Below are 20,063 nucleotides of genomic sequence, written 5' to 3' on the forward strand. Positions count from 1 at the left end.
TCAGATCTTTGCACTGCAATTACAAATGCATAAATAATGCTATAAGATTAACAAATATTTTGAAATATTGATATAGGATTAAAAAAAGCAAGAAATGCATTACATATAAAGCTAAAACTGCCAGTAGGTGGCGGCAAGTCATTGTCCTAATGAAGTCATTGAATCATTTATTCAACTGATTTGTTTAAAAATGCTGATTCATTCAGGACGTATCACCGGTGTTGCTCAGAGATGCACAGCGGTTCTGTTGCATCTTTGTTTGGAACTATTTTCGTTGGCGAATTAGAGCAAAAAAAGGACTATTCTGGGAAAAAAAAAAACCTATACGAGTGCAGATTAGAACCCAGAACCTCTGACACGCTTGGAAAAAGTTCTGCCGCTAGACCATTAAAGTACACATGCTTCATTCGCGGATCTATGGATTTATTTGCGTGAAAATTCTCGGCACTAACAATATTAGGCTAGTTGATCTCATTAAATGGCACATTAAACCCAGTGTACTATTGAAATTCATTTCTGGACATCGTAATGTTATATTTTCTGAAAATAGGTATTGTACATATTGTACATATATCTTAGCATTGTATAGCAACCTCCTCCACCACACACCTGTCCCACCCACTTTTTAAAACAAAATTACGCCACTGGTTGGAGATGTGTGTTCGGTTGCTCAAACGCTCGAGTTTTATTCCGTTTTGCAACTGTACGTTGGTTAGGAATGAAATGACTAGAATTTATTTACAACTCTACTATTGAATCCAACGTATCATCAGCACTCGGATTCGCTTCCATGGCGCTGTCAATTACGACTTTGTAGTCTGTGAGGTAAACTAAACGCTATTGGCGATTTGAAAAGGGGGAGGAGCCATTCAATATGTCCGGCCTTAGCTTCCTGTTTCAGTGGAAATTACGTCAACGCATCAAACAAAGCTGCGCGTTCCAAGGCACTTCAGTGGGTCTTTAAGGCATAAAGAAATTGTTTTCAAGGAAAAAACGTTTAAATATTTAATTTTGATGATTTTAAGGGATACAACTATTGACTACAGGAAGATGTTTTAATTGCTTTTTATCATGTTGTTATGTGGTTGCTGCTATGGTGTTCGGGATTGTTGCTAGGTGATTTATTATTATTATCACTATCAAGATATTCAGGTCTATACTCTCAAGATATGACTCTAGCCCCTCCATTGTTACTATGGGATTCTTACTCTGTCTTACTTTAGTTTGTCCTCTTTTGCCCCACTTCTTGTCGTATCTCCGTCTCTTTTCTCACTGTTGTTCTTTGATAACACTGTTGCATGCTCTAGAGCCAATCCAAAGTGCACAGCAGAACTTCCTCTTCAGCAGACTAGACGATTGATAAATGATGTGGACTGTCCAGCTGGTTTCTTTCCAGATGGAATCAAACAGCTGAGGAACATGGGATTTGCAGCCTGGCAGTAATAATGACTTTTAGCAGTAATGTCTGCCCTGACTGATGATACACTGGTGCCCAGATACAAGCCTTTGACAAAACCCCTCTGGCCAGAACTGACCTCAAAACATGCGCTGACTGTCTGCCGCTGCCTATATCTCAGGTTGTCTCCTTTTCCCTCTCAACACTCTCTTCATCACCTGGTCGTCCACCTTCCCACAGGAAAGTTTTGTTGCTCATATGGGTTGATCTTTCATAGCTCAGAATACTTGCAGTGGCACAAAGTGGAATTGCAAAAACAGTTTTTTCTCCCCTGTGGGTCGAGTGCCTGCATTAATGCCCTGATCCTCTCCAAGTGTTGTGCCGCATTCCCGGCTGCATGCTGCAATGTTGCTGTTTATCGAGTACAGTAAAACTTTGGCATCCGATATCACATCCCTCTGGGTGTATGGTGTATATAAATGAGTGAATAAATAAAAACTCGTTTCCATTCCTACTCTGACCTATCAACCAGAGGATCTGCTCAGTTCTAGGTCCTATAATGGGGCAGATGTCTATTTTGGGGCTTTGTGCTCTTTATTCATTATTGGAAGACCCTCAGTCTGCTTACTTTTAGCTATTCTTCAATTGTTTCCCAGTAGCCCTGCTTTTTACACAGTCCCACGACTTTTCAGAGGACAGTTTTATAAAGAAAACTCGTTGCTCTTGCTTCTTCATAGCCTTGTTCAGATCGTGTCCAACTGATTTTGTCTAAACACAGACTTGGGAAGGCCAGAGACGGGGTTATCATTTCGATGGGGGTCAGGGTTAAGTGGGACAGACGGCCCGTTTCTGTGTAATGTTGTGCAGTGCTACAGCACATGTGGCTGTACACTGTCATCTGTCTCGTACAGACAGCTTTAAAAAGATATTTCCAGAGACAAGTGAGCTATTGCTTAAATTCACAGGCAATTTTATAAACTTTGAATGATGATTGTCTGATTTTAGTGCTTAACTCTATATATAAGGATGTAAAATTATTCTTAATGTGGTGAAATAAAAGCAGAGCTTTAAATAATTCTCCTCAGTTCATTACTTGGCCACTTGTGGCGCCTGTTTGCTCACACTCCCAGAGGAGTTCATTTGCATTGTCAAAAGTGTGTGCAGGTGGTGTGAACGTATTTACTGATGCAAACTGAGATGCAGAACTTTTTCCGTCTTCCAAACTGTATGATTTTCATGACTTTCGGTTTCATTAGTTGTTTTCAAACGTGCATTCCTCTGTCCATGTAGAACTGCTAACCATCAAATGCTAAGTGAACAGATGGCTCTTATGAGCTGGTTCTTTTTAAGGGAAGCAGAAACATACGGCATGACCAGTGTAGTCTGAATCCTGATCAAATTACACTTATTATGAGCTGGTTCTTTTTAGTGGTTGACCAAATATTGTTTTTTTGATGGGCGATGCCGATGTCTTAAGCTCCTTTCACACAGCGCGTTGATCCCGGGAAAATTGCCGTAAAACTGCTAGAGTGCCTTCTGTGAACGCAAACACGTACTGGGATTGATGCCGGGATCGATGCCGGGATGGGGACCTAGTAACATTTCCGGGATCAGTCCCGAAACGCGCCCTGTGTGAACAAAAGCCAGGACCAATGCCGTAAGGGGTGTGTCGTAGTGATGACTCACGTGCCATCGTAATGACGTAGTTAACGTCGTGCGACTCTGTTGCTCTTAGAAGAAAGTTTGTGTTCGTCATCAAAAAAAAAAAGAACGAAAAAATGTCTGCAAACTGGAGTGAAGCAGAGACCAGGGAGCTCCTTACTATCCGCGCTGAAGCTGAGATCGTTCGCCAGCTTTGTGGAACGGTACGCGATGCGCTAGTGTACAACCGAATCAGTGTTTTCTTTGCGTACGTTACACGTCACATCCTGACGTCACGTGTCTTTACGGGATGTGTGTGAACGCACTCACAGATTCCGGTGAATGAGCCAAAATCAAACGATCCCGGGACAAATCCTGTGACACATTATCCGTGTATTTTCCGGAATCTCTGTGTGAAAGGAGCTATAGAGAGCAGGATGGCTATCTATTGATAGATCGTTTGTTCGTTTCTATTGTTTGTTTGTTTCAATCGTTAGTTCATTCTATCTATCGTTTGTTTGTTTCTATTGTTTGTTCGTTTATATCGTTTGTTTGGTCGTTCGTTCTTATAATTACAGTATTTTTCACAAATAAAGAAACTGTTTGAAAAAATATGAATAAAAAGGAAGTAAACCCGGTATTCAACAGGGCACTCAGTAATCTGGTAAGTTTGCGTGCTCTGGGATTCTTATTTTTTCTAATAAAGAAAAGGTTACACTAATTTTACATACAGCACACAGTGAAATTGACATTAATATGACTTAATGGGCAACTGCTTGCTCAGGCTCTGCCTTTCTCAGCATTGTCAAAATAAAAGTCTGGCACACCATCAAAATAAAAGTCTGGCACACCATCAAAATAAAAGTCCCGCATCTGCCAAACAGAAAAAACTATATATCGGCCACTACTTTTTGAGTGAATGAAACTCAAACTGAGTACTCAAGTACTCAATTTTGAGATCTATCAGTGCTGAAAATTAAAATGCCCATGCCTAATTCATACTTCATTGGTAACTCCGAGGGATGCCCAATTACAGTCAATAATGTCAGATATTGCATTTGTGCTGAAACTGAAGAATAAATTAACACTGGCAAACTGAAGGGCTTTGTTAGCTGGTTAATAAACTCAACCAAACACATCCCATATGAGATTAAACAGATATGCTCAACATAAAAGTAATATTACAACTTACACCTGCTCAAGGACTCAAATGCACTTGTGAAATTGACGTGTAGTAACTCACGTTTTGGATGGGCTCTTCCTGTAATAACAACGCTGAAACGGGCAACTAAGGCACAAATAATTTACAACATTCTATTACATAGTATTCTCATTATAATGTTATGTGTATGGCGGATTGGTCTTCTTGCACTAACTGTATTAACATGATCAAAGTGTTTCCAGGCATCACTGTGTGCTTTTAAATCCTTAGTTTCACTTTATTTCGCCGGTGTGGTCTTAACGCTAATCAATCATATCATATCTCAGGTCCGAAAAAAAAATCATCACTGTCACGTGCATATATCCCTAGCATGAATCCTGAAAAAAAATTATCTTACCTTATGAGCCCTTTCTTTTTAGTGAATCAAAAACCTTGTGTAGTATGAATCATTTAGGCCTACATTTACCGGTATATTGAATCATTTAGCAGACGCTTTTATCCTAAGCGACTTACAAATGAAGAGAGCAATAGAAGCAGTCAAATCAACAATATAGGCAACCATTATGCAAACGTAGCAAGGATTTAAAAAAATATAATATATATAGGATAGTAACTGTTAGTTTTATTGAGTCAAATGTTGGTGATTTGTAAAGAGATGAAAAATGACTCTTCTGAGCTGTTTTTTTTTTTAGTGAATCAAAAACAAACAGCTTGACTGGTGTAGTTCGATTCTTGAACAAATGGTTCTTATAAGCTGGTTCAATGAACGAATGACATGTGGTACCACATTTTAAATATTTTAGTCGTTTTTTTAAATATATAGTTAGAATCAGTTATTGGATTACATTTACGGCGCTTATAAAATAATGGGAAAAGTCATTAAGTCTTTGTAAACATCTTTCACAAGAATTGTTTTAAACCTAGATTTGTTGAAATCTGAAAATGTCATCGATTGGCAACAAAATTCATTATTTTTTTCCAAATATTTACTCCTCAAAAGTACTAAAATCGTTAATGGAACAATTACAAGGAATCGGGACCAAAATTCCTCACCATTTTCATTGCTGTCTACGGAAAGTTTATATTCTGTAAATCCCAATGTGTGCTTCTGGGAAATCTTGTACGTAACATTCATAAATCAGGCCACAGGAATGTCTATCAAGGAAAGAAACGCAGTATATTTTGATTCCAAGTCTCTATTTCTTCTCTTTATATGGCTATCTAGGAGACCCGATTGAGACTTAAAATTGACTTCTCATTTGTGATTTTTTTTTTTTTTTCCTCTTTCCTCTGGCTTGTTGTGTTCGTGATTTTCATCAGGCATTTCCTGGACTTCCTGGTTTCTTGGCCCAGTACAGCTGTGCAGTCCACCTGCTCCGCTTGGAGATTAAACTCGCTTGCTCAGGACTTCTGGAGGCAATTAAGCAGTCCGAAAACGCAGAGCTGAGGTGAATTTAGATGCAACTGTCTGCCGAATGGAGAAAAAGCTGCCAGCGCTGCAGTGAAAGGTAAACGGTACCAGAATTCAACAGTCACACATTCACGTCCTTGTTGGTTTCGACACAAGCCAAGGCAGAGCTGAGAAAGCTGGCGGATGGCCATGTTGAATCAGTGATTCATCGTATAGGCATAATGCGATAGAGATGAAATGTGGTATTTTCTGCTCTTTGTGTACCTGTCTTCACTATATGGGCCAGTGACAAGGGGAAAGTGTTTTGAGTCACTCGTGGGATTTGGCCCGAAGTACCATAACATTCGAAAATAGGATTACAAATGCTGTTTTTGGCATGGAGCAGCAGGTGCGTTAATGCGCTGTCAAGGACTCCACTTCTCTCATGTGCTGTTCCTCTGTCTTCTATCACCCACAGGCACGCTGAGTGTCATCTGTAATCTGTGTTGATATACAGTAGGATCTGCTGTCTATAGTGGAGCAGGTAACATTTCCAGATAAGGCCATCCATTAGTGTGGTGGTCCCATAAAATAGCATAATAAATGGACATTTCTTATTTATTCTAAGGTTTCATTCAACTGCCTGAGGCACGCTTGAACCAGCACTGAAAAAGAGTTACTGTCGGTCACTTGCAAAACTACAACGAATCGGCAAGTAACACATTGAATTAAATGTGAAATTTTGAAGTAGAAAGACTGAAATTAAAGCCCTGCACGGGCCTCAAATCTAGGCCCCGGCCCTGGCCCGAGACGCGCAGGCCGTAGCGGCTAGCCTGACCCGTGTCCGACAGCTCATCAGATTTCTCAGCCCGAGTCCGACTGGAGCCCGTTGTTTCCCATTGCACAGCCTGCCCTATGTTGCAGCCATTAAAATAGGTCAGTTTTGTTTTCAATGGCAAAGTAGTTTTGTTTCTTTTCATTTCTTTATTAAATGACAATTTCTTTATTAAATGTAATGACAACCAAGCAGCCTACAGCGTGTTAAACACGTAGATTTCAGTTTTAGTATTTTACATCTAACATTTGTATTTTTCAACTTTATTTCAATTATTGAAAATTATTTGTAATGTTTTAGTTAAGAATAACACTGGCTTTAACTGGGATTGAAATCTAAAATGCAAGAAATCGTCGTCTTGAGTACTTTGCTTGGTTTTGCAGTAAAAATACAGTAAACATTCTTAAATCAAGATTATTTTTTTTGAGGAGCAAAATTGCGTAAGATAGTAACACAATATATTAAGACGTTATTGTATGCATGTATGTATATAAAAAATGATGATGATAATAATAATAATATTTATAAATGTATAAAGTCATTAAGTCTTTGTAAACATCTTTCACAAGAATTGTTTTAAACTTAGATTTGTTGAATTCTGAAATTGTCATGATTGGCAACAGAATTCATTAGTTTTTTCCAAATATTTACTCCTCAATTTAAAAAAAGAAAAGAAAAATAAATAATTTTTCGTTTTTATAATGATTTTTTTACAATTTTATTTTATTTTTGCTCATAGTAAAATCACAAATAAGATCTCTTTTTATGACTCAATTTCCTCTCATATACAGCAAAGAGATGAATGAGAGCAAATGTTTTTTCTTCTGAGATAAACACTGCAGTAATCCCACATTTGTCTCCTCTCAAACTGTGCTTAAGTTTTTCAACATTTTCCCATTAAATTCCCCCCAAAACCCCCAAATGATTAAAGCTGTGCCATTCACACTATAGCATAAGGATTATTAGGAGAAACATCTGAGATGATATTGATGTCAAAAGTTGATGATAATATAAAAGGGCAACCTCTGAGCAATAAAATGAGTATGAACTGAAACATGATTTATTGACAGTACGAAGTGTTCCTCTTAAATAGACAGCTAATCTCAGGGCAAACGGCCAATCTCCCCGTTTTATTGTGTCATGGACGGTCTTTCTGGTTAGTCATGTTTGTTTGCATTGTTTATTCATGTCTGGCTGTAGTTTTGACTTCCTTCATTGGGACGGGCCTCTTGAGAATGAGAGGTGAACACAGGCTGCTATCAGATCCAGTCTGATGTGGATGGATTTGTGTTTCGAGACCAGAGCAAATCCAGACTAGCTCTTATCCAAAATGATAGCTGAGCAATAAATTTGATAAAAAAATTTGATGACTCCATGGGAAAATGCTTGCGCTGCTTATCAAGTGTTTTTTTTTACTCCGTATTTAAGATAAAACCAAATATATTTAATATACAAAGCTCTTTCAGTAAGTAAATAATTTTTTAAAAAGTGAATAATTTTTAATCATTCATAGCAATAGCAATTGATTTACTTGACAAGGTCCATCTGTAAAGAACGATTCATTCACTGATCTGCTATTGGAGACTTTCAGACACAATCATTGAATCATTCAGAATCATTAATTATCATTCAGTTTTTATGATCAGGATTAGGGATGTCCCGAGCCGATCTCAAGGATGGGTACCGTGGCCGATTAAGCATTTTCGGCTATTCCAAGCCCAATCTCGAGCATCACGCACGTACACAAGCTTCTTCTTTTCCTTTTAATTCAGATACTGCCACCTACTGCACGACACTTGCATGACAGCTGACGGAAAATAAATGACACCAGCAGTCATGCAAGTGTCGTCCAGTAGGTGGCAGTATGCACTTTCATGTGAGTTTGCTAATCTGAATTAAAAGGAAAAGAAGAAGCTTGTGTACGTGCGTTACGCTCGAGAACCAGTTGTATCGCGTCACACACACGTTCGAGCTTCCGTGTTTTGCATATTTGATGCCCACTTTTTGTAACAAATCACAAAGTCATTCAGACTGAGTGCTTCATGCTTTCTAAACTTATCTCCACTTTTTATTCTTTTTGCTTTTTGTACATATAAAACAAAACGTTTATATCAGTGGTCCCATATTCATTATTGTGAACGCACATCAACCCTCTACAGACACAGTCGTTATTGGCTAGTACATTTTTTTTATTATATTTGCCAGACTTTTTACATGAAATGCAAGAACAATGCAAATGAAAAAAAAAAAACCTATTAAATACTAGAAAACAGTCTGTAATAAAATAAGAACTAATATTAAAAACTACAAGCAACAACGCAAATAAATACAATAGAACAAAGATACAAAGTAAATAAACTGTTTTTCAGGGCGATCTAACAGTAGCTAGATACAGATTTGGTAGATTAGAAAAGAAATAAAGTAATCAAATGTAAAATAACACATGCATAGTATACCTTTTTAAAGTTATTTAGTCATTAGCAGTAATTTTGATACTTTTGATACATTCAAAGGGAATGATAGAAAAGCCAGTAACTGAAGTCTTACAGGTTTAATGATCAGAAGCGATTGATTCATTGAAAATCAATTTAAAAAAAAAGCTTTTTCCACAAATCTGACATTAGAATTATTCTGACCAAATTAATCATTCAGGTTTTATGAACGGGAGCAACTGATTCACTGAAAATCTGACATTGTTACTTTTCATATGAACTTGCCAAGGAGAGCTAAAGCAGAAATCGAGTTTTCAGTGAATAACTGGATGATTTGACACACAAAAATTGTCAAATGACTTTGAATACTTCAAATACAGCACACGAGTCTTATGAATCACTTTTATAGTGCTTTAATGTTTGGTTTAAAGCTTTAGTCCTCATTCATTATAGTTGCATGGAAAAGAGCGAGCAGCACATGACTCAGAAAATCTCCATTTTGCGACGAAAAAATTTTTTTGTGGGGTGAACTTACCCTTTAAATTCTTTTGGATGAACAACCTAAAAGAGATCTTGTGTGCCTAAAACAAATGGCTAGCCGAATAATTTCAGAAATGCGAAGAAGAATCAACAAGTGGACATTCTGGACTCCAGACTCCAAAAAACAACCCAACAGACTGGGCTCATCCTCTCTGGCTAGCGCTCTGTTTTCAGGTCATTTTTAGCCGCTACCTGCTTATCTTGGGTGGAGCGACGCATTCCTGCAGTTTGGACAGGTCTGATCTGGCCTTGTGCCATAGTATCAGGCCTGAAGCAATGTACGTATATGTCTCAACGCACATGTTCTCGTTCCGTTGGGTGCGTCTAAAGTGTGTATACTATAGCAAATCGTGAAGATCTACACTATAGGCTTATTTGTGTCTGCACTTGTGGCAATATCGCGCAGGCGTGTATTGTTTGTTTTGGACACTTTTGTGTAAAAACGGTCATGCGCCGAAGCTTTGAATGTCGTCTTTATGTTCAACAACACGATATAAACTCTCGGTAGCTTTGTTAGTGTTCGTCTGCAGCGTACTGTATCTCTACAAGTCTCTTTTGTTTGAAGGAGCGTGATGTACTCATGTGTCGGCCGACCACCCAGACGCCGGTTCATAACAATAACACTTGCACTTCCTATCTCTGATAACGCTACGGTTACGGCTGAGGGAATCGGCGGGACAGACTGTATCCGTCAGCTCGGCCCGTGTCAGAGAAACAGACCCCTCTGTTTAGGAAACAACTAGTCAAGCCTACATGTCAAAAACTTCCTCCTCGCTCGTGTAACCTAAACACACTAATCTGGCTCTAAACTGTCATTATAACAACGTTTGCTGCAGCGCTAATGCTCTAAATGTATACATCATATATATAGACCTTATTATGGATATCGCTTACAGTGACTTTGCCAAGTACAAGACGTGTTCCTGGACAGTGTTCAGATATTGTCGTTGGAAATGTCTTTTTAAATTTGTTTAAATGCATCAAGTTGGTCAACAAACATTTCTTATTATCAATGTTGAGAACAGTTACTATTTGGGTAACGCTGGCAATTTATTCTTCTTTGATTCTTTAATAAATAGAAGGTTCAAAATGACAGCATTTATTTGAAAACTTTTGTAACATTATCAATAAATCTGAATAAAAGAAGAGAAAAATATTTTGAATATTGGATTATTTTAATTATTCTTTTCATATTTTACTTCTAAATTATGTCAAGTTTTTCTAATTATGTTAGTAAAATATAAATATTAGAATGACTTCTATATTAAAAACAAAATCCCTATTAAAACAGTATTTTATTAACATCTTGCAGTGTTCATTATTTTTATTGTCATGGCATTTTTCATTGGTTTTAACATTTAATTGTTAATCAAGTAATCGTTATCAATATTTCTTTATCTTTTGAATTAAACAAATATTTTTATGTCTTCTTAATTATCATTGACAAACTCTTCATCAATAAAATTGGTTGGCAGTTACTTTCTCTAGGAGTTGTTGGCTCTTATTGGCTGTTGTTGTATAAGCCCTTTACCGTACTCATTGTTTCATATCTTTACAATTTGATTGGCTGATAGGATTATTATTCACAAACACATAAGGGCTTTGATCCCGAAACATGTCATACTTGGCAAAATTAAGGGAAACAACAGATATTAGTGGTAAACTGATAGAGGTTTTCTTTTGACTAATATCTGTTAACGCATATACGGTACTTAAATTAATTATGGCAAACATGATACAATAAAATATGATAATAACGTAAGAGTATAAAAAAAGACAAGATTTTAATATAAATTAACACTCATGAACACAATATTTTAAAAAAATTCCTTACAAATACACTGTAAAAAAGTGGTAACCTGCAATTGTTTCCTTAAAGAGCTATGTCTACCTCATTTAACCCATAAAAAGTTCTTGTTTGTGTAAATAAATAAGCACAATGTATCGTTTTAGCATTGATATCGCGATGTGCGCATCTGTGATAGTCACTTCGCAGGATGTGCGATGTCAAGTATATATGGATCGCTCTGTAGTTGATCCGTACTGATCAGGCGCCACAACTCGAAACGCACAAGATGCTCAGATTAATTTAAAAGTTTAACTATCCTAGAGCGAAATTGTATAATTTTCACGTCTTTTAGGACCTGTCAGTTTATATAAGCGATTTTAAAGGGGGGGTACAATGGTGTTTCATGTATTCAGAGTTGTTTACAGTGTTAAAGAGATGGATTCTCATGCTAATAGTGGCCAAAGTTTGAAAAGTTATTTTGAACGAATAACAGAGAATTTCTGTGCTGAAAATCATACTTCCGGGTTGCAACACGTTTCGGCTGGTTTTTTTCTATCGTAGATCTAATGACGTAGACCAGAGTGGAACTCCTTATATGAGCATTGCTCTCGGAAAAGCGCGTTCACGCACACGTCGACCAGAGGAGAGAAAGACCGCGGTCATCGACGCGCTACTACCGGAAATCATCAGCAGCAGCGCTAAATAGGAATGGTTGATGTCAAGAATGTCTCCAAAAAAGTGTGTTTTGGGATGTGAGGGAAAGTTTACCTTGTTCAGCTTTCCAAAGAACCCAGTGTTACTGGAACAGTGGATGCAGTTTGTATGTTGTGGATGCTCCCGCTTGACTCTATAGCTCCGCCCATGCCCAGAATCAAGGACCTCGGCTTTTTCCGGATAGAATCGGAAAGCTGTATTTTTATTTTATAAATATGATGAAACTAAAGACTTTTTGGAGATATGAAGGACGCACTATTACTCTATAGATACTCAAGATTAACATGAGATTGACTGAAACTAAGTATTTTACCCCCCCTTTAAAGGGCACCTATTATGGAATTTTGAAATTTACCTTTCATGTAGTGTGTAACATAGATCTAAGTGAACAAAAACATCCTGCAAAGTTTGAAATATGAAAGTGCACCGTATATAAAGTTATTGTCTTTCAAAAGTAAGAGTCGACTCTGAGTCATTTTTATGAATCGTTAGAAGACCGAAGCTTTTTCTCTGACTAGATGACGTCAACTTGTCAAGTTATTTGAATACGATACGCCCACTTATTGCGCTCCAAGGCCAGGGAAAATATCATGGCGACGAGACGCTGTGTTCTGAAGTGCGACTCAAAAGCAAACTTTTTTCATCTGCCCAAGGAGGAGCATTTGAAGACTAAGTGGCTACAATTCATATAACTATACCACAGAAGTATAGTCCGAGCCTTGTGCTTTGCTCGCGCCATTTTCAAGACGATTGCTTTACCATCTTAAATGCAATCAAACTTGGATTCGCGAGCCGGCTGATATTGAAGGAAGGTTCAGTTCCAAGTGTATTTGCATCAGCTTCCTCCTCCGTATCACAACCTGTAAGTGTTATTAATAATTGTTGCTTTTATGTTTTATGTAGCATGCTTAATAATTATGTTGTTTGTTGTGTAAGCACCGTTTAGCTTCTAGGTCTTCAATGACAATTGTATTGAGATAGCCTATGTGAAGTGTTTGTCGTTGTTTTCGGAGTTGTCTTAAAGAATAGAATAATACCTCGTAGTAACGTAACTACATTTTTTTTTTTTTTTTTTGTTAAAACGTTATGTTTATGCATCGGGCTAACGCAAACAAAGACTGATTGTGCTTTTACAATATGAACTCTGGGCTATGCTCGCTAACATAACATTAAATTATTTATCTTATTTTTCGTTTTTTACTACAAACTACAAAGCAGTGGACTATAATCATTATTATAACACAATTTAATTGATAAAAGCATCATTGTACTCCGTGTTAAACAATAAGTATTATCTATGTAAACACTGCTGGGTCATCTGACCAATCAACGCAGATTAGCGTCGCGCAAAGGAGGGGTTTGAAAAACGAGTCGTTGAACGATTCATTTGGGAGTCGGTGAGCAAATCAGGTAAAAATAAATGCATATTATACGACAACAAAAGTGTTTTTTGTCATTGCATGCATGTAAAACTGTTGTTGGGGACTCCCTAAACAACATTAGGAACATTTTAAATGTCATAATAGGTGCCCTTTAAGAGAACTCGCACGCTGTTTTCTGCGCGCAGGTAACACGCGCACACCGAATTCTGTTCTCTTTCTCGCCTATTTCCGCTTGAACGGACACGCATATGCAAAAATTATGTCAAAATGCCCGTCTCGGTGAGCATTCATGTAAACAGCCGATTATGGCTAAAGTGAACCGAAACTATTGAGAAATAAAACGATACGTATCTGTATATTGGATCCGTGCATTTGGTCTTAAAGTGACAGCAGCCTAATAAACCCGTATGCGTCAATGTTAATCAAACAAAAAATACAAAGAGAAAATCACTTTTGTAGCTGTAATAAACATTAATTATATTGAATTTATGCAGTTTTATATTTTATTTGATTATTCAATTTCTGTACCTGAATACTGTAAAACATAAAGCACTGGTTATTTCATTAGTATATTTGTTCTATTGTGTTTATCTATGCTTGTAATTTGTTTATTATTTTCTAATACAAAATCACCCCAAATGATTAAATCTTACCAAATAGAGCTATTCAAGTCATATGGGGATTTTATTTATTTATTATATATCGCAATATATCGCAGAAAAACAAAATATCGCAGTGTCAGTTTTTTTCCAATATTGTCAGTCCCTAGTTGGTTCAGTGATGTTAAATAATATTTTTTTGACTCAAATGTTACCATTTTTTAATTACCTTTGTCCAGTGTATCTGAAAATTGAAAATATATATTGATAAAGCTTTTTTAATTTATTTTTGTTGTTGAAAGCAGACCGATTCTGTTTGCCTGGTGATCAGTTATTAGATGTGAAAGTAGTATCAGCCGAATAATTATATGGCTGATATGTGGCTGGATTGTGTAATGTCAATTCAGTCATTTTCTGTCTAGGGGGTAAAAAGGGTAGCTTTAAATGTTGTATACATACATTTAGATGGTATCCGGAGACATTTGGCATTAAATTTTTTTTGTCTGTCTAGTCTAATTTATAGTTGTGTACTGGCTCCAGGCTGTAGTGCAGTTTGACATGGATGCAAGATTACACAACAATCATCACTTCTGGTGAGAGAAAAAGCCATTAGAATGATGGAAAATCCCCACGGTTGAACCTTCACACATGAGAATATAGCTCAAGGTATATCCGACGTCGCACTCTGTTAACAATTTTGTTAGCGTGCTACTTATGAAAGATTTATTACGCTTAATGATAGTTGTGTTTTTCCTTTGTGGTTTGCTTGAGAGCGATAGCACATTGTTTTACACTCCTCTGCCAGCTCTTTTACCCCAATCTGTCTAGACGTAGTGTTTGATAGTAAATGTTAATTGACAGCAGTGCAGAGATGAGCTCAAAGGCGTCTGATTGACAGTCTGGTATTGCAGTCATTTTCTGGATGAGGTGAGTGTCAGCTTGAGAGGTTAACGGTGATCATCTGCACATGTCAAGAAAAAAAAAAAAAAAAAAAACCTTTCCTTTCAAGGCTTCACAATAAAAGACTGTCTGATGAAAGACTCGGGACAGTTGACGGTCACTGGCCCTGATCAGGCCAGAGCCGTGGCGTCGTGAAAGTTTATCGTTTGCACGTTTTTTTAGGTCATGGCAATTTAAACGTTTAAGCGATTTTAAGCGAAAGACACGAAGGAGACTTCATTTAATTACTTGTGCACTGTTGTTACTGAATTGAGTTTTCTTTTTGTCTAATCGCACTATTTATTTGATTTGGACATTTGTTCTATTGTATTTAGTTGCGCTATTGTCATTTGTTTATTTGTTCTAAATTTATTATGACTGTTTACTTGTCTTTAAGGCCGTGTGTCCACCAAAGCGTTTTTAGCCTGCTGAAAACGCCTAGCTGTGTGCGCTTGAGAGCGTTTTGGCAGCGCAGTGTTTTTTCAGTTGAGGCGCTTTGGTGCTATGATACAGAATATCCGCGGCACAGTTTCTGTTCGGTTAGCTCTGCTGGTTGGTGTCGTTGTACAGAAAGAATGCTGTGACAGTTGGTCGGACGTGGTATTTGTCCCGCCCCTCCTCCACTGTGATTGGTCGGTTGTGTAAAACGTAACAGTGATGAGCGCTGCGTTTTACCCAAAGTTGAACATTCTTCAACTCTCGGCGACCGGTAAAAAACGCAGAGCACTCAGCTCTTCAGCGTGAAAAACCCCCCCCGCTCAGCGCCTCGTTACGCTCATGGCTGCGGCGCTCCCATTAAAAACAATTGAAAAAAATATGCCAACCGCGTGAAAAAACACTTTTCACACACGACCTAAATCTTTCATTGACAAGATTTTTTTTCAGGCAATCCATGTTTTCATTATTTTTTACAGAGAAAAATGTAGAGCCCACGGAGAGGTATATACTGTAACTGTGCAAGTTTCGGGGTGTCGATTAAGTGACTTTGTTCGGTGAAAAATTCGTATCTAGTGTATTTGTGAATAATTCATTAATAGAAACTCTCTATAAGAGTAATTTGAACTTGACTGTGTTTGTTTATTTTTTTATTCACTAAAAAGAAAATGAAGTAATTTTTGAATCAGTACTTGTGAATTAGGGTTTGGAATCAAAAATTGTTATAAAAAAAAAATGGATTCCTCTTGTCGATTCCTTCGTGTGCATTTTAATATGACTTTAAGGCCCAATCCCAATTCTACCCCTTTCCCCTTCGTCTACCCCTAACCCTTCGCCTTCCCCTTCCCCTTGACCCTTGAAACAGAGTGGCAAGGCGTAGGGGTGAAAATATTCCCCTAAGAAATGGGACACCACTACTACACCGTTACACGTCATTATACGTCGTCGCCTACGTCACAGGAGATGCGCCGATGTTGATCACAAACTTCCAAGATGCACAGGACTTGTTTTCTGTGGTGTTGTATTAACACGTTGGAGGTACAGACCTATGTTTGTCCTATTTTGACCTATTTATTTATTTACTGTGTGAAACTGTGTGAAATACGACATTGTGTGGCGTTCATGTGCGTTCAACGTTTCTTTGAAGGAACTGACCGTAAATATGAACACAAGATTGAATGTAACATAAAGCAAATCATTATTTGTCGTTAAAATACTTATTAAAGTCAACAATTCTTACATTTATGGTCTAATTTTTTGCTTGGGCAGCCATTTTGCGTCTGTAGCCGGTGTATGCAGTGACACTTCTCATACCCCTTCGTTTGAAGTGTGGTCCCGAAAAATCTTCGTTTGAAGGGCTATCTGGCCCTTCCCCCTAGCCCTTCCCCTCCAACCAAAAGAGAATCGAGACAGCCCTACCCCTCCACGTGCACGAGCAAAACAGAGGGGAAGGGGTAAGTGAAGGGGTAAGGGGTAGAATTGGGATTGGCCCTAAACCATTCAAGCGCCACCCATGCGCTGTTTTTTTTTTGGTGCTGAGCACACAGAAAGCCACCTCATGATAGTAGTTGTATTCCGTGTCTTTTTGTCAAAATTAAGTTGTTGTTTTTGACTGAATAACTTTTGTAACTATTTGTGTAATGTAGCCTACATTTTTATTTATAAAGTGCAGTGTTATTTTACATTTAAAGGTAGGGTAGATCAGAATTGTCTAAAAAAAACTTTTATTCAAATTTGTTTAAACTGTCTTTATATACCAATGCATAATTAAAATGCAAGTACTCTGAAATAGAGAGTAAAAAAAACGAGTGACTCTAGTGTATTTAATCTTCAATAAACACAGCTCATTAATTCCATTCACTCCCACCTAAAAACGGGTGCGCGACTGCGCGCACGCGGGCAGAGCCAGTAATAGCGGCGGTAGTCATGGCGACGGAGAGTGACAGTCGCGCAAGCCAATCCTGTGATTCGTCCCGAATGGAAATAATGAGCTGTGTTTAATGAAGATTAAACGGTCTTGAGTCACTCGATTTTTATACTCTTTTTATCAGAGTACTTACATTTTAATTATGCATCGATATATATAGAAAGTTTAATCAAATTTGGTAAAAAGTTTTTATATAAATCCTACCTACCCTACCTTTAATTAGTGTCTGTACCTGAATATCTGAAAATCTTAAAACACTATTTTTCAATTTCATCTTTGTTCAGTTGTATTTGTGCGATTTGAAAAAAAAAGAGTGTTTGTTTTTAATTATATAAATACATTTAGATTAGTTAGGCTCGTTGTTTTTGCGATGTTATTTTTAAACCATAGGCAGAAGTTCCTTAGCCTGTTCTTTAGCCTGTTGATTTTTGTTCATGGTATTCGGCTACAATGAAATATTTTGCAATAAGACTTGTACACAATAAATGCCTTTTATTGGAATCGATAAGCAGAATTGTAATCGGAATCATTAAAACTCAAACGATACCCAACCCTACTTGTAAATCAGACTGTGCTTAACGTCTTTCAATTGAGTCTTCAGGCAGTGAATGTAAAAACAGAGCACTGCTGTCCCCCATCCACCCCCTGTCTTAAATATATGTCGTTGAGGTAGACAGAATGATCCTTATTATTACGTTGATGATGGTCATAACATCCATTATTGATGTATTTTCACGTCCCTCTTGCGTTGGCTTGTCGGCCTGTCTAATCCCAAATTCTACCCCTGTGAGCACCATCAAAAACCCCCATCAGAAAAACAAGGCTGTTGAAATGACAAATAGCTATTTTGTCCAGAGAATAGCACACTGTGACGCCTAAATGAATGTTTTCCCGGGTTAAAAAATGCCAGTGAATGTTTTCCACAATGGCGGTTCACCTTGTTACAATAATAAACACCAGTAGGTGAGCGTCATGAAATGAGTGGCAGCTGGAAGAGGATTCGTTTGTGTACGATTTATGAACGATTCATGAGCTTGACTGAGTCTGAATCCATATTTCCGCATCTTCAGACAGTCTGTGATGGAAACTGTTTCAATACCTGCTTCAAAGCATTGAAGCTGCTCAATGACAAAGTCCTTCACATCAACCGACAGGAAACTTACAGTTTAGCGTCATTTTCGTTTCCACAACGACCCCCTTTCCCCCGTCTTTCTCCGCTCTTCCAGAGCAAAAACATGTTCCAAGATGAGCCGTCTGATAATAATGCATCTTCTGAACCTTGAACATGCTCCAACACCTAAATCTGAGCTGATTTATCTCCTGAAGGAAAGTATTTCACCCTGACAGAAGATTGTAAGGTGGCCCGATCCGGTTGACATTTACTGGGTCGTGAAAAACATTTTTGTTTACTACCGATCGGTTTGATCTTAATGCAGTTTGTGTGTGTATTTATAGAATCGCCAGCCATGGGAACTGTATTTATCCCTTTCTACTTCATCCAATACTGCTTGCTGCCACTAGGGGGGAGGCCATAAGCACGGTTGGAGCGACTGGAAGGGCATTTTGCTGGATGGATGCAGTTTCTGGAGCTTGAACTAGGTTATTTACACACTGGAAAGGAGTAGACAGCGTTTAATGTTTGTGGAGTTTCTTGGAGAATTCTTGCTCACTGAAATCATGCAATCATAGCACTTTGTTGATTTGCACTCGGTACTTAAAAAAAAAAAAAAAAAAAAAAGTTTAGTGTTTAGTGCATGTGCTGATCAAGGCGTCTCATTATGTAGTATCAAGTGATATCAGATATGGCAGAAATATGACCTGAAAGCTGGAAATAATAAATAGGCTAAAGGAAGGATCATTTTTTGGCGCCACAGATAGGGGCCTAAAGAATAACCGTTCCTGTTGTGATTGAAGATGACATCACAGACATTACAGAGATGAAACGCTGATGAACTTTGCTGTCAGATCCATGAGAGCGAGCAGTTGAGAACGCTCTGCTTATAAGAGAGATGTTTATGTGAGCCTTTTATCTCTGTGATTTAAATACATGGCCTTGTTTTTGTCATAAATCATCTAAGCTAGTGATTCCCAACCGTGGGTATGTGTACAGCAGGGTTTCTTAACCCTAGAATGCATAAAGGGGGTCAAATCGACCTGACAGGGTGTGATTATCAATACAAATATTTATTTAATATTCAAAGAATTCCTCAAAAAACTTGTTTCTGACTCCCATCACTGTTTTGTTTTATATTTCTTGGTCAGTATAAACATTTTTTACATGACAGCCACATGTCCTAATATGCCCACATCCCTTCTATATTTCTATTAGGGGTGAGACGGTTCACATTACTCACTGTTCAGTTTTTATCATGGTTTCTGTATGGTTCAGTATGTGCAATAAATAAAATAAGGACAAATACTCAAAGCAACAACACAAATAAATACAATAGAGCAAAGATACAAATAAAATAGTGCTTTTCAGGTTTTTACATGTATCTAACAGTACTTTTATTTAATTTCTTTACCTGAGAACTAATCAAATGCAAAACATTGCACATAATCAACACTGTAAATTAAATAAAGACGGTCCAAGGCGGACATGTTGACCGCTGTCTGAGACGTGGCTTTCCGTGTGCACACTTCGGATAAGTTTGCACGCCTCCAGAGTTTTCTTTCGCGTCATCTTGTGCTTGAATATTTAAATTGGCACGGCTTAAATGACTTCAGTTTAAACACAGATAGCAACGTGTGCTGTTTAGGTATCACCTGCACTTGTGTGCTATCAACACCTGTGTGATGACGGCGTAATGACTGGTCATAATCATATTAGAGCATACGCCACTCCTTTTGAACAAAGTTTAGAGGAAGCCAGAATGCGTATC

General features: G+C 37.7%; 1 protein-coding gene across 7 annotated transcripts in view; it reads left to right on the plus strand.

Moving 5' to 3' along the window:
* Positions 1 to 20,063, plus strand: part of znf469 (zinc finger protein 469) — a 288,811-nt gene that overhangs the window by 21,293 nt on the left and 247,455 nt on the right. For all 7 annotated transcript variants that reach the window (XR_013796564.1, XR_013796565.1, XR_013796566.1 and 4 more), the window contains exon 2: positions 5,520 to 5,707. The gene's annotated coding sequence lies outside the window, so the exon portion shown is untranslated. The remainder of the gene's footprint in view (positions 1 to 5,519; positions 5,708 to 20,063) is intronic.

Source organism: Phoxinus phoxinus (assembly GCF_949152265.1).
Source record: "Phoxinus phoxinus genome assembly, chromosome: 25".
Classification (NCBI taxonomy): Eukaryota; Metazoa; Chordata; class Actinopteri; order Cypriniformes; family Leuciscidae; genus Phoxinus; species Phoxinus phoxinus.